This window comes from Scyliorhinus torazame, chromosome 18 (genome assembly GCF_047496885.1).
Source record: "Scyliorhinus torazame isolate Kashiwa2021f chromosome 18, sScyTor2.1, whole genome shotgun sequence".
Taxonomy (NCBI): domain Eukaryota; kingdom Metazoa; phylum Chordata; class Chondrichthyes; order Carcharhiniformes; family Scyliorhinidae; genus Scyliorhinus; species Scyliorhinus torazame.
The window spans coordinates 137426358-137439429 of record NC_092724.1 but is presented as its reverse complement, the minus strand read 5'-3'; the positions used below and the strand labels follow the sequence as shown (position 1 = coordinate 137439429).

The 13072-nt window shown below is 48.1% G+C and overlaps 1 long non-coding RNA gene across 2 annotated transcripts in view; it reads left to right on the top strand.

Moving 5' to 3' along the window:
• The first annotated feature begins 618 nt into the window (after window positions 1-618).
• LOC140394854 (uncharacterized) overlaps window positions 619-13072 on the top strand; it is a 106679-nt gene continuing 94225 nt past the window's right edge. For both annotated transcript variants that reach the window (XR_011936043.1, XR_011936042.1), the window contains exon 1: window positions 619-1032. This is a non-coding gene — a long non-coding RNA (uncharacterized lncRNA). The remainder of the gene's footprint in view (window positions 1033-13072) is intronic.

The following is a 13072-nucleotide window of genomic DNA, read 5'->3' as shown; positions in this document are numbered from 1 at the left end:
GCGGTTCTTTTCCAAGATCGCCGACTCGTAACGTGTTGCCGCTGAATGAATTAAGTCAGCAGTCAGCTGATCCACATCGCCATTGTGACTCCTTCTTCAGGCACAAACACACCGCCACCAGTTGAAAAGGCCCACCCAAATCCACCAAGTGCAGGGAGATTCTTTGCTCAGCAGCAAACCACCGACACCATCTTGGAAGCCTATAATCCCTCAAAGCTGTACCCAGGCTGTTTGAAATCAGTGAAAGTGGGCCACTTTCCAGCTCCACTGGATTCACCCGTGGCCCAGACCAGTCACAGAATTGAAGAACTTGGAGGAGAAGATGTTTAAGATACAGCGTTGCTCCCGGCTTCAGAAAAGCATTTGCAGACCCGCAAGCTAGCAGCTGGCCTGCTCTGATCAAGGCAGTGAGGCAACTTAGAATATCTGAGCTACCTGAGCAATACGGGACCACCCTGACGGGTGGCAACACTTCATGGGCAGAAAGCAACCCTCAATCCACCATTTCGAATTACAAAAATGTGGGGATCCTCCTGCACCCCCTCCACCGCACCCCCCCCCCCCCCCCCCCCCCAAGTCAGGGAAAGCAACGCCGCATCAGCCCAGCAGAACAGTCTTGCCAGCGCTGCGGTACGAAACAGCCTCACAGGGAAGATCGATATACTGTGAGGATTGTCCCCAAAGCTTCCATTGCAGCCGACAAGAACACTGTGGTCAACTACACAAGTCAAAATCCCAGCACATCACAGACATCCCAAAGGTAATCCACACAGTCGAGACCAAAAACGCTGGGGACTTACAACAATGCTTCTTGGGTGACATCAGAGAATGTGGTTCTTTATTTTGGAATGCTGACATCCTGGTAAATGGTCATCAAAAAAGTTTTAAATTAGGTTCAGCTGCCAGCACGACAATCCTGGCAGACAAGGGACCATGGCTTCAAGGCCTCTGGATTTGAATGATGGACACTCCAATTGATGAATCACAGGGAGTCCAGTTCCTGATCATTGGCATGGCTCCTGAACCACTGAGGTATGTTGACTAATAGCTATTTGACCTGATATAAGATGAGCAGAGATGCCTGTGTCATCTCGATCTCCTCCAGATGGCAGAAAATATCAAGATTACCAGAATCGATAGTTGGCCAGAGCAGCAGTCCTGAATCCTCAAACACTAAAGAACGTGACTCGGATTTCACCCGTGATCCCCTTTCTCTTTTTATGGGGCAGGATGGTCCATCATCATTCCAGGTCCTGGAAAGTTCCTAACAATTAAACCAAACTGCACATGGGCAGCACGGTAGCACAAGTGGCTAGCACTATGGCTTCACAGCGCCAGGGTCCCAGGTTCGATTACCCGCTGGGTCACTGTCTGTGCGGAGTCTGCACGTTCTCCCCACATCTGCGTGGGTTTCCTCCGGGTGCCCCGGTTTCCTCCCACAGTCCAAAGACGTGCAGGTTAGGTGGATTGGCCATGATAAATTGCCCTTAGTGGCCAAAAAGGTTAGGAGGGGTTATTGGGTTAAGGGGATAGGGTGGAAATGAGGGCTTAAGTGGGTCGGTGCAGACTCGATGGGCCGAATGGCCTCCTTCTATACTGTACGTTCTATGCTTATGAGATTACCATGTCCATGTGCCAGCTTCTCCAGGCCTATGTTTCTGAACACCTCAGGGTTACTGGCGTCTCCACAATCCCTCTACCATTGACCCCAGCAGCTCCAGCAGGCAAGGACAAGGGAACTACTGGAGCTCTCAAGGCCCCATATCTCCTGAGGATGCCCACCACGGTCATCCGAGGCAACAAGGCATGACACTGAGCAGACTGCCTCCACCTCAGCTGCTCATGTCAGAGTTGCAAATAGAGGTAGTGGTAGACAAAGAAAATTGAAAAATATGCACTAAGGTGCGATGGATACTTTTATCATGTCTGTCTCACTTGTCAAAATAAGCACACTATATATAATTTGTTTTCTGCAATTGTTTATAATTACAGAAACTTGTTGGGCCTGTCATAATATCAATGTAATGGTCACGCATGCCCTTTATTACTCACAATGTGATGACTGGAGAGGAGAGAAGAACACAGACATATTCCTAAAAGAGATGTGTTGCTTTTTCATGCATTTTGTATTGAATGTTCATGCAAATTGTTACTTCTGTGATGCTCATTCTGTGGAATATGTTAAATGCCGGTACAGCTATCTCCACCACCATCTATGCACCCTGGAGGATATTGACCCACTTTACTTTCCACAGGTACAAATGAGACAAGTGCAGTTGCAAACAAAATGCTTTAAAGATGGTGCTGAATCAGAATATTTGGGCAAAGCAGGCAATTACATGGATGTCCACATACCCCTAAGATGTCCTTGGTATCAGCACTCACTAGTGAGTGTGTGTGACAAAGCTCTGCTGCCCATCCTATTCTAGGTGGTAGAGGACTCATGTTCATAGTTAACTCTGCAAGGGCAGTCAGCAGGTCTAATTCTTTTAAAAAATATATTTTTATTCAAATGTTTTCCATTTTATACAGAACACAAACCAAAACAACACCCCGAGTCACAACCCCCCCCCCCCCCGCCACTGAACAAAAACAAAGGAACCGACGCTCCTAAATCCTGCCCCCCGCCCAACCACCCCAGCAAGTAACGGCGACCAGTTCTTTGAAATACAGAGTAAGTGGCTGCCACGGCAGCACGGTAGCATTGTGGATAGCACAATTGCTTCACAGCTCCAGGGTCCCAGGTTCGATTCCGGCTTGGGTCACTGTCTGTGCGGAGTCTGCACATCCTCCCCGTGTGTGCGTGGGTTTCCTCCGGGTGCTCCGGTTTCCTCCCACAGTCCAAAGATGTGCAGGTTAGGCGGATTGGCCATGATAAATTGCCCTTAGTGTTGGGTGGGGTTACTGGGTTATAGGGATAGGGTGGAGGTGTTGACCTTGGGTAGGGTGCTCTTTCCAAGAGCCGGTGCAGACTCGATGGGCTAAATGGCCTCCTTCTGCACTGTAAATTCTATGATAATCTATGAAATGCTTCACAGCTCCAGGGTCCCAGGTTCGATTCCGGCTTGGGTCACTGTCTGTGCAGAGTCTGCACATCCTCCCCGTGTGTGCGTGGGTTTCCTCCGGGTGTTCCGGTTTCCTCCCACAGTCCAAAGATGTGCGGGTTAGGTGGATTGGCAATGCTAAATTGCCCATAGTGTCCAAAATTGCCCTTAGTGTTGGGTGGGGTTACTGGGTTATGGGGATAGGGTGGAGGTGTGGACCTTGGGTAGGGTGCTCTTTCCAAGAGCCGGTGCAGACTCGATGGGCCGAATGGCCTCCTTCTGCACTGTAAATTCTATGATCTTCGGTAGAACCCCTAAATTGTTCCCATCACGGTGGATTTGACTTTCTCGAGGGAGCAGATCACCCAGCCACACTGAGACAGTGCTTGGAGATGCCGACCTCCCAAGCCATCAGTACTTTCCTCTGAGCAACCAGCGAATCAAAGGCCAAGACATCGGCCCCCGCCCCATCTGCAGCTCAGGCAAGTTTGGCAAACCAAATATGGCCACTAAGGGACAGGGCTCCAGTTCAATCTTCAGAATCGCCGACATGGTGCTGAAGAAGGAGATCCAGAACTCCACGAGTTAAAACACGACCAGAACATAGGTGCATGGAAGGAACGCTCGCACTCGTCCCCCACTCCTGCAAACAATCTACTCATCCTAGATCTAGTCAAATGAGCCCTATACCTTAAGCTGTATTAAGCAAAGCCTTACACTCGAGCATGTGGTATTCACTCTCCACAGGGCCTCGCTCTACACCCATCCTCCAACACCAGCCCCAACTCCTCCTTCCCTTGGCCATAATCCCCTCCAGCAATACTGCCTTTTCAGCCGTAATCCTGCCATAGATACCTGAGGTACCCCCCTCCTCTGCCCCTCGAGCGAAAGAGCCCTCTCCTTCAGCAAGGCTGGCGACGCCACATGGAATGTCACAAAGATCCATTTTGCAAAAGTGCAAACCTGCAGGTATCTGAATGAGTCAGACTCCTCCAAACTCACAAACTGTCCCTCCAAGAACAGATCCCCCATTCCTCCCAACCTCTTCTCGTCCCACCCTCCAAACATGGCATCCAACCTTGCAGGCTCAAACATATGGGGCGAGATTCTCCACTCCCGCGCCGGTTGGGAGAATCGCCTGGGCCGCCAAAATTTCCCAGGACGCTGGTCCAACGCCCTCCCGCGATTCTCCCAAGCGGCGGGAACGGCCCGGTCGAGTTCCGCGGGCCGCAGGCCGGAGAATCGCCGGAGACACCCAAAATGGCGATTCTCCGGCACCCCCGCTATTCTCAGGCCCGGATGGGCTGAGCGGCCAGGCCAAAACGGCGGGTTCCTTCCGGCGCCGTCCACACCTGGTCGCTGCCGTCGGGAACAGCGCGCGAATGCTGGGGGGGGGGGGGGGGCGGCCTGCGGGGGGGCGAGGAGGGATCCTGCACCGGGGGGTACCTCAAATGTGGGGTGGCCCGCGATCGGTGCCCACCGATCGTTGGGCCAGCCTCTCTGAAGGAGGACCTCCTTCCTTCCGCGGCCCCGCAAGATCCGTCCGCCATCTTCTTGCGGGGCGGACTTAGAGAGGACGGCAACCGCGCATGCGCGGGTTGGCGCCGGCCAACCCGCGCATGCGCGGATGATGCCAGTTATGCAGCGCCGGCCGCGTCATCTATGCGGCGCCACCTTTACGCGGGCGACAAGGCCTGGCGCGTGCAGATGACGCGGCCCCGATCCTAGCCCATTGTTAGGGCCTGAATCGGTCGGGATCGGCGCCGTTTTGCGCCGTTCGGCGTTCACGATGGCGCGGCCACTTCGGCGCGGGAGTGGAGAATCCCGCCCATCGTTCTCGCTGATCGGAGCCACCTTCGATACCACCCCCAATTTAAAATGTTGCCAAACTTGCCTCCACATCTTCAGGGTTGGGACAACAAAAGGATTTGTCAAATATTTCACCACTGCGAATGGGAGCGAGGCCGTCGCTAGTGCCCTCAAGCCAGACCCCCTACATGATTTTGACTCCATCCATACCATGAAGCCTCTGGATCTCCACACTACCCCAACACCTTCTCCTCATTCACTGTCCAGTAATAATATATCAAACTCAGCAACGCCAAGCCCTCTGACTGTCGATCTCGCTGAAGAAATATCCTTTGAATCCTTGCCACGTGTCCAAATAAAGAACAAAATCAATTTCTCGACTCCCCCTAAAAAGGACTTTGGAAGAAAAATGGCAAATGCTGGAACAGGAACTATTCACCTCGGTAAACTATTCACCTTGGCCGACTGAATCCTGCCCGCCAAGGACAGAGGGAGACTATCCCACCTCTGCAATCAGTCTTCACCCTTCCTACCAAGCTTGTGTAGTTAAACATATGGAGCCAGGCTCAATCCCGAGCTACATGAACACCAAATATCTAAATTGAGAAACCGCTAAGTGGAAAGGCAACACTCCCAGATTGACTCCCCTCCCCGGAGGAGTACCTGGGAAACATACACTTTTCTCCAGGTTGAATTTGTACCCTAAAAAATAACCAAAGTGCCTCAACAGCGCCATTGATCACCCCTGGTGGGGATCGGGTCTGTTACTTACAGGTGAAGATAGTCAGCGTACAGGGACATGCTATGTTCCACCCCCTCCACATATCTGAAGCCCTCAGGGAAATGGCCAAAGGTTCTATCGCCAATGTATACAAGTGGGAGGACATAGGGCAACTCTGTCTCATTTCCCTGTTCAATTGAATATACCCCGAGCTCACGTTGCTTGTGCGGACACTGACCGTTGGTGCTTTATACAACAATCATACCCACGACACAAACTTAGGCCCTATCCCAAACTTTTCCAATACTGCAAACAAATAGTCCCATTCTACCCTATCAAAAACTTTCTTGGCACCTAGTGTAACAATGACCTCCTGCTCCATTCCCTCCAACAGGGACAACCCCTCATTTAACAAGCTTCGCACATTAGACGACAATTGCTGACCCTCCAAGAAACCCATCTGATCTTCCCCAATAACCTGTGGGCGACACTGCTCCAGCCTTAGTGCTAGTCCTTGGCCAATATCTTAGCATCCACATTTAATAGGAAATCTGGCAGTATGGTCCACACTCCCCCTGCTCCTTATCCTTTTTTAAGAGAAGCGAAATGGGCGCCTGCATCAACGTCCCTGATGCTATCGAGTCCTCAAACATCTCCACCAGAAATGGTACCAACCATCCTGCAAACTTCATATATAATTCCACCGGGAACCCGTCAGGCCCCGATAGGTCTAATTCTACACGTAAGGTAGGCAATGGAATGATGATCATACAGATGTGTTATTGTTGTAGGAACCTGGGTGAATCAGGTTGACCCTGGTATCCCTTGCATGTCTCTCAATGGCTCTGTCATCCTTGAATGGCTCATTTGGATTGACGGCCTCCTCCTCCTGCTTCAACAAATCCTTGTCATCTGAGGAGGATGGTGTTCTTCATGCTCTTCCCCTTGTAACATCTGTGCATGCTGCAGCACCACGTTGCGCAGTGCACGGCAGACCATCACTATCCGTAACACCCTCGGGTGTACATACCCTGCCAGAGTGGCCAAGGCAGCAGAAGTGCATTTTAAGAAGCTCACTGTTGCGTTCAATGATGGCTCTGGAAGTGTGAGCATGATGGTTGCACTCTTTGGCCTTGTTCTGGGAATGCTTCATTGTCATCATCAGCCATGTATGCAAGGTTAGCACTTGTCATTGAGAACCCATCCATCAACCTGAGCTGGGGTTTCATAAAGCTCTGGGAGCCATGAATTGGAAACAATCTGCTCCTCTTTCTTCTCCTCTGGTTGCACCAATTGTATGTTTAAGGACTGAAATCCTTTACAATTTATGCAGCTGGCTGCTCCCAGGGACCTTTGATAGTCACATGAGTGTAGTCAATGACACTTTGCACTTGAGCAAATCCAGAGATTTCATCAAATTCTGCCTGGCTGTCTTCATCATTGGTGAGGCAGAAATCATTGACTTGACTAAATTGGGCATTGGTGACAGCCTTTATGCATCAAGTGTGGCACTCTGTGAGATGTTAGATATTTCACCCAGTATCTCTGCTGCATAGTTGATGAAACTCCAAATATTGCTATGTGTGCTAAACCAGGGACTAGTTTAGCACAGGGCTAAAGAGCTGGCTTTGAAAGCAGACCAAGGCAGGCCAGCAGCACGATTCAATTCCCGTACCAGGCACCGGAATGTGGCGACTAGGGGCTTTTCACAGTAACTTCATTTGAAGCCTACTTGTGACAATAAGCGATTTTCATTTCATTCATGTACGTTGACTGGCTCGTCCCAGGGTGTCCCACTTCTTCATCAGTTCTCTGTCTGAAGGCATGTCCAGCCCACAGTTCTGCAAACTCCAACACAGGTAACGCAGGTCCAGGATCCACCCAGGTGGAATGAGGAGTGGATCCTTTGCCGTTGGTAGCAATCTGATCCAACTGGCCCCCGAAGGCATCCGAGTTTCTGTAGCAACATACTCTTTTACGTGCATGCTGTAGTGATGGTAGAGGCTCCAATTTATTTTCATCACACGGGTGACCTAGAATCACTGCCACGCTTCATGCCTGCATATGTTGGGAGGAGTTACAAGTTGATACTCAACTAGGATATGCTGCCACTCTCACTAGCGGGTAGGGTGCAGTCGGTCAAAATGACGGTCCTCCCGAGGTTTCTCTTTGTGTTCCAGTGCCTTCCCATTATGATCCCCAAGGCCTTTTGCAAACGGGTAAGCAGGAGCAGCATGGAATTTGTGTGGGCGAATAAGATCCCGAGGGTGAAGAGAGTGTTTCTGGAGCGTAGCAGGAACAGGTGGGGGCTGGCGCTGCCGAATTTGTGTGGCTATTATTGGGCAGCCAATGTGGCGATGATCCGTAAGTGGGTAATGGAGGGAGAGGGGGCGGCGTGGAAGAGGCTAGAGATAGCGTCCTGTGTGGGCACAAGCCTGAGGTGGCTGGTGACGGCACCGCTGCCGCTCTCGCCGACAAGGTACACCGCGAGTCCGGTGGTGGCGGCGACGCTGAAGATCTGGGGGCAGCGGAGGCAACACAGGGGCGAGGTGGGAGCCTTGGTTTGGTCACTGATTCGGGAGAATCATCGGTTTCGGCGATTTACCAGGAGTTGAAGGAAGAGGAGGTGGCCTCGGTGGAGGAGTTAAAGGGCAAGTGGGAGGAGGAGCTTGGGGAGGAGATAGATGAGGGTCTGTGGGCTGATGCCCTGAGTAGGGTTAATTCTTCCCCCTCTTGCGCCAGGCTCAGCCTAATACAGTTCAAAGTTACTCACAGAGCATATATGACAGGGGCGAGGTTGAGTAGGTTCTTTGGGGTGGAGGACAGATGTGGGAGGTGCTCGGGGAGCCCGGAAAATCACGTCCATATGTTCTGGTCGTGCCCGGTGCTGGATGGGTTTTGTAGGGGTTTTGGGAGGACTATGTCCAGGGTGGTGAACGCCCGGGTCAAGCCGAGCTGGGGATTGGCATTATTTGGGGTATCGGACGAGCCGGGAGTGCAGGAGGCGAAAGAGGCCGGTATTCTGGCCTTGGCGTCCCTGGTAGCCCAGCGGAGGATTCTGCTACTATGGAAAGATGCGAAGCCCCCTAGTGTGGAAGCTTGGATCAATGACATGGCAGGGTTATTCAAGCTGGAGAGGATAAAGTTTGCTTTGCGAGGTTCTGTGCAAGGGTTCCTCAGGCGGTGGCAATCGTTCATAGACTATCTCGCGGAGTGTTAGGAGGAGGTCAGCAGCAGTAGCAGCCCAAGGGCGGGGGGAGGGGAGGGGGGGGGTTCTTTTGGGGTGGCGTTTGGGTGAAGGTGGTGGGTTTTCCCTATTTGTGTTTTTAAATGTTATATGGGGGGTTATTGTATATGGGGGAAATCCAATGTATGATTTCTGATTTTTGTGTTCTTGTTTCTTTCTTTTTGTTGGGGGGGGGGGTTGTTGAAAATCTGTTGAAAAATTTGAATAAATATATATATTTTTTTAAAAAGTTGATACTCAACCTCTTTAGCCAAATTATGAATGGACCTTCCTCGACAGCACGGTAGCATTGCGGATAGCACAAAAGCTTCACAGCTCTAGGGTCCCAGGTTCGATTCCGGCTTGGGTCACTGTCTGTGCGGAGTCTGCACATCCTCCCCATGTGTGCGTGGGTTTCCTCCGGGTGCTCCGGTTTCCTCCCACAGTCCAAAGATGTGCGGGTTAGGTGGATTGGCAATGCTAAATTGCCCATAATGTCCAAAATTGCCCTTAGTGTTGGATGGGGTTACTGGGTTATGGGGATAGGGTGGAAGTGTGGACCTTGGGTAGGGTGCTCTTTCCAAGAGCCGGTGCAGACTCGATGGGCCGAATGGCCTCCTTCTGCACTGTAAATTCTATGATTCTATGACATCAAGTCTTGGAGGGGGCTTTAACCTGGAACTTCTGGTTCAGAGGCAGGGATGATACTCACTGTGCCACAAGCCCACCCTAGCTTCTAACTATAGCTGCTTTTACACAGAGGGTGGTGAGTGCCTGGAATGCGCTGCCAGGGGAGGTGGTGGAAGCAGATACGATAGCAACATTTAAGAGGCATCTTGATGAATACATGATTGATTGATTGATTTGATTTATTGTCAGTGAAAAGTATTTTTCTGCGGCAGAGGGAACATACATAGTCTGTACATAGTAGACAAAAAGAATTATCAACAGAATACATTGACAAATGGTACATCGACCAACAGTGTTTAGTTACAGTGCAGAACACGGGCCAAACAAGGCAAATACATGAGAAAGAGCAGCATAGGGTGTCGTGAATAGTGTTCTTACAGGGAACAGATCAGTCTGAGGGGAGTCGTTGAGGAGTCTTGTAGCTGTGGGGAAGAAGCTGTTCCTATGTCTGGATGTGCGGGTCTTCAGACTTCTGTACCTTCTGCCTGATGGAAGGGTCTGGAAGAAGGCAATGCCTGGGTGGGAGGGGTCCCTGATAATGCTGTTTGCCTACCTGAGGCAGCGGATGAGTAGAATGGGAATAGAAGGATCCGCTCCCGTTAGTGCAGAAGATTTTAGTTTGGTCAAGGCATCATGATCGGCGCAGGCTTAGAGGTCTGAAGGGCCTGTTCCTGTGCTGTAATTTCTTTGTTCTTTTTTATGCAAATGGTGTATCCAAACTGTTAGAATTTAGCATCTTGGCAATTTCCATTGTAATTTTAATTGAATAATAAAAGATGGTTGGTTAAAAAAATCCAAATATTAGGAGCGTAAAGAAACTTCCAGCATGCTTTATGCTTGAGCAGGGGATAGGCAGCTGATTAAAGCATGAAGTGTGGGTGAGCATTTTAATCAATTCAAGCCCTGTTTTCCATCACAAAACGTGTTGGAATCTTCATTAGAGACATTAGTAAAGAGATCAATTTTCCAATTGCAAATTGGAGTATGGCCAATATTGGAGCCCATTTAAAAAAGCATATAAGTAATTTTCATTGACTCAGCTTAATTTTAGAAAATGACTGTTTATAATGTATCGATGCTTATTTTCTCCTGAACTAATGAAATTGTCCATTTCCTTCTCGCAGTCTGGTTTGATCTAATACTCGTATTTCAACATAATTAGTTCAATAACAAGATGGGATTAAATAATATTTTGGATGTTTCAGCCCAACTTTTCATTTTAAAATATTTATCATGCAAACAAGTCAATAAGATTTACAGACAATAGATTTGGGAAATATGTGCTGTAATCCTGAGGAGTCCATTTAAAGGTGGTAACGGCTGTTTTCATAAACAGATCTTCCAAGACCATTGTCCTAAACAAGCTTATTAAAAATCAATTCCTTCACATGCCCAGTTACTGAGCAAAATGAATGGGAAAATTGGTAAAGTTGCATTTTGAACAAATTTAGTTACATCCATTGGACCCGATTTGAAATATTATCAAACTGTTAAAAACAAAGGAAATCTCCTGGGTTTTGCCTACTGAAGAATAACATATGCTTGGAAAGAGAATTTATTAATAATGTAGAGTAGTCGGGCAGCACAATGGCACAGTGGTTAACACTGCTACCTCATGGCATCGAGGACCCATTTCGATCGCCATCCCTGGTCATTGTCCGTGTGGAGTTTGCACATTCTCCCCGTGTCTGCATGGGTCTCACCCCGCAACCCAGAGATGTGCAGGGTAGGTGGATTGGCCAGGCTAAATTGCCCCTTATTTGGATAAACAAAGAATTGCATCCTTTAAATTTACAAAAACATAAAAATGTAAGGGCGGCATGTGGCGCAGTGGTTAACACTGGGACTGTAGCGCTGAGTACCCGGGTTCGAATCCCAGCCCTGGGTCACTGCCCGTGTGGAGTTTGTACATTCTCCCCGTGTCTGCGTGGGTTTCACCCCCACGACCCAAAGGGTAGGTGGATTGGCCACGCTTAATTGGAGAAAAAAATAATTGGGTACTCTAAATTTATTTCAAAAAATAAAATAATAATGTAGATTAGTTACTTCACTTACACATACCTTGACTGACGTGAAATGAGTCTGTGCAATACCAACACAGTTATTAGTAGATTGTCTATCAAAGTAACTGGTATAAAAGTAATATTCCTTCTAAGGTTGTGCTAAGTGATAAGTCGGAGTGAAGGATGCCTTTCACTGGACTTGGGATCACTTGATGCTAGAGTTTCAATCAAAAATGGGGAAATTAAATCTTCAATTCCTCAATACTAGTGATCTTCACCACTGAATGTGTAATCTTGCAAGTATGGTTTGTTGTAAAGAATAGTTTATCTATATGCTTTATTGCAATAGCTTTAATATTGCTATTTAAAAAAAATCATTCTTAGAGTCAATACTCTAAGCACCGAATAAGACCATTCAGCCCACCAAGTCCATGCCAGCTCTCTGTAGAGCAATGAAGTCAGTCCCATTTTCCTGCCCCTTCTCTGTAGCCGTGAAAGTTATTTCCCTCAAGTGTCCATCCAATTTGCTTTGAAATCATTGACCGTCTCCACATCCACCACCCTTGTAGTAGCAAGTTCCAAGTCATTACCATTCACAACATAAAACATTTCTTCCTCAGATCACTCAGCACCTCCTCCCCAAACCTTAAATCTGTGTTCCCGAATCCTTGCACCGTCTGCTAATGGGAACAGCTTTTCTTTGTCCAATGTTGTGAATACTCAGAATTCATGTGTTTTAGAGTATAAGCTCAGTTTTTTGAATTGAGTGGTTAAATGCAAGCAAAATGGTAAAGCCTGCTTAAGAAACTGATAAATAACCCTGATGTAAAGGCAAACCATGTAAATCTAGGTTGAATTAACCTGCTTTTTTTTTACAAGGTCAGAGTTTATAGCGCAAAAAACCTAAATGAAGAGTGATTCATTTCTGGAATTCTGGATAGGGGTGTTGATAATTATCTTAATAAAATAACCTAGAATTCTGGCAAAGAAGGTTCTAAAACTACATTAGAAATAGAAATGATTTACAATGGCTACAGAGTCAAAGAGTGGCATTGAATGTAAACTAATTTGCTTACATTTTCTTTGAAACATCCCAAAGAACACCATGTTGCCACAGAGATAGTGATTCCAGGTGGATGCAACCTTGATTAGAACATTATTTTGTTCAATTTACCTCTGTGTTAGCTGACAGAAGGAAACAGCTCAGTTTGGATTTCTTCAGAGAAACACAGCTGGAGGATTTGCTTTACATTGCAGCTAATATAATGTACTGTTCTTCACAAAACCTTGTGGCAGAAAGCAGTCATAAGGGTTAGCTTCCAAGCTGTGGGAAGACAGTGGGGTATTTGTTGGAAAACCAAGCAAGGAGCTGAGACATCCATAGTTGTGAGGTCTATAAAGAAAAAGTTGATTATCCAAAAAGCAAATGGAAGGACCCCTATGAAATGTTATCTTGGAAAACAGCTAGAACACCGAGGAGCATTAGAGTGAATTCCAGAGAGCTGTGGCACATTGTTCAGGTTGGTCCCTAAAGAAGTGAATGCATCTCCAAGATTATTGAATTATTTAAGGGGATGAG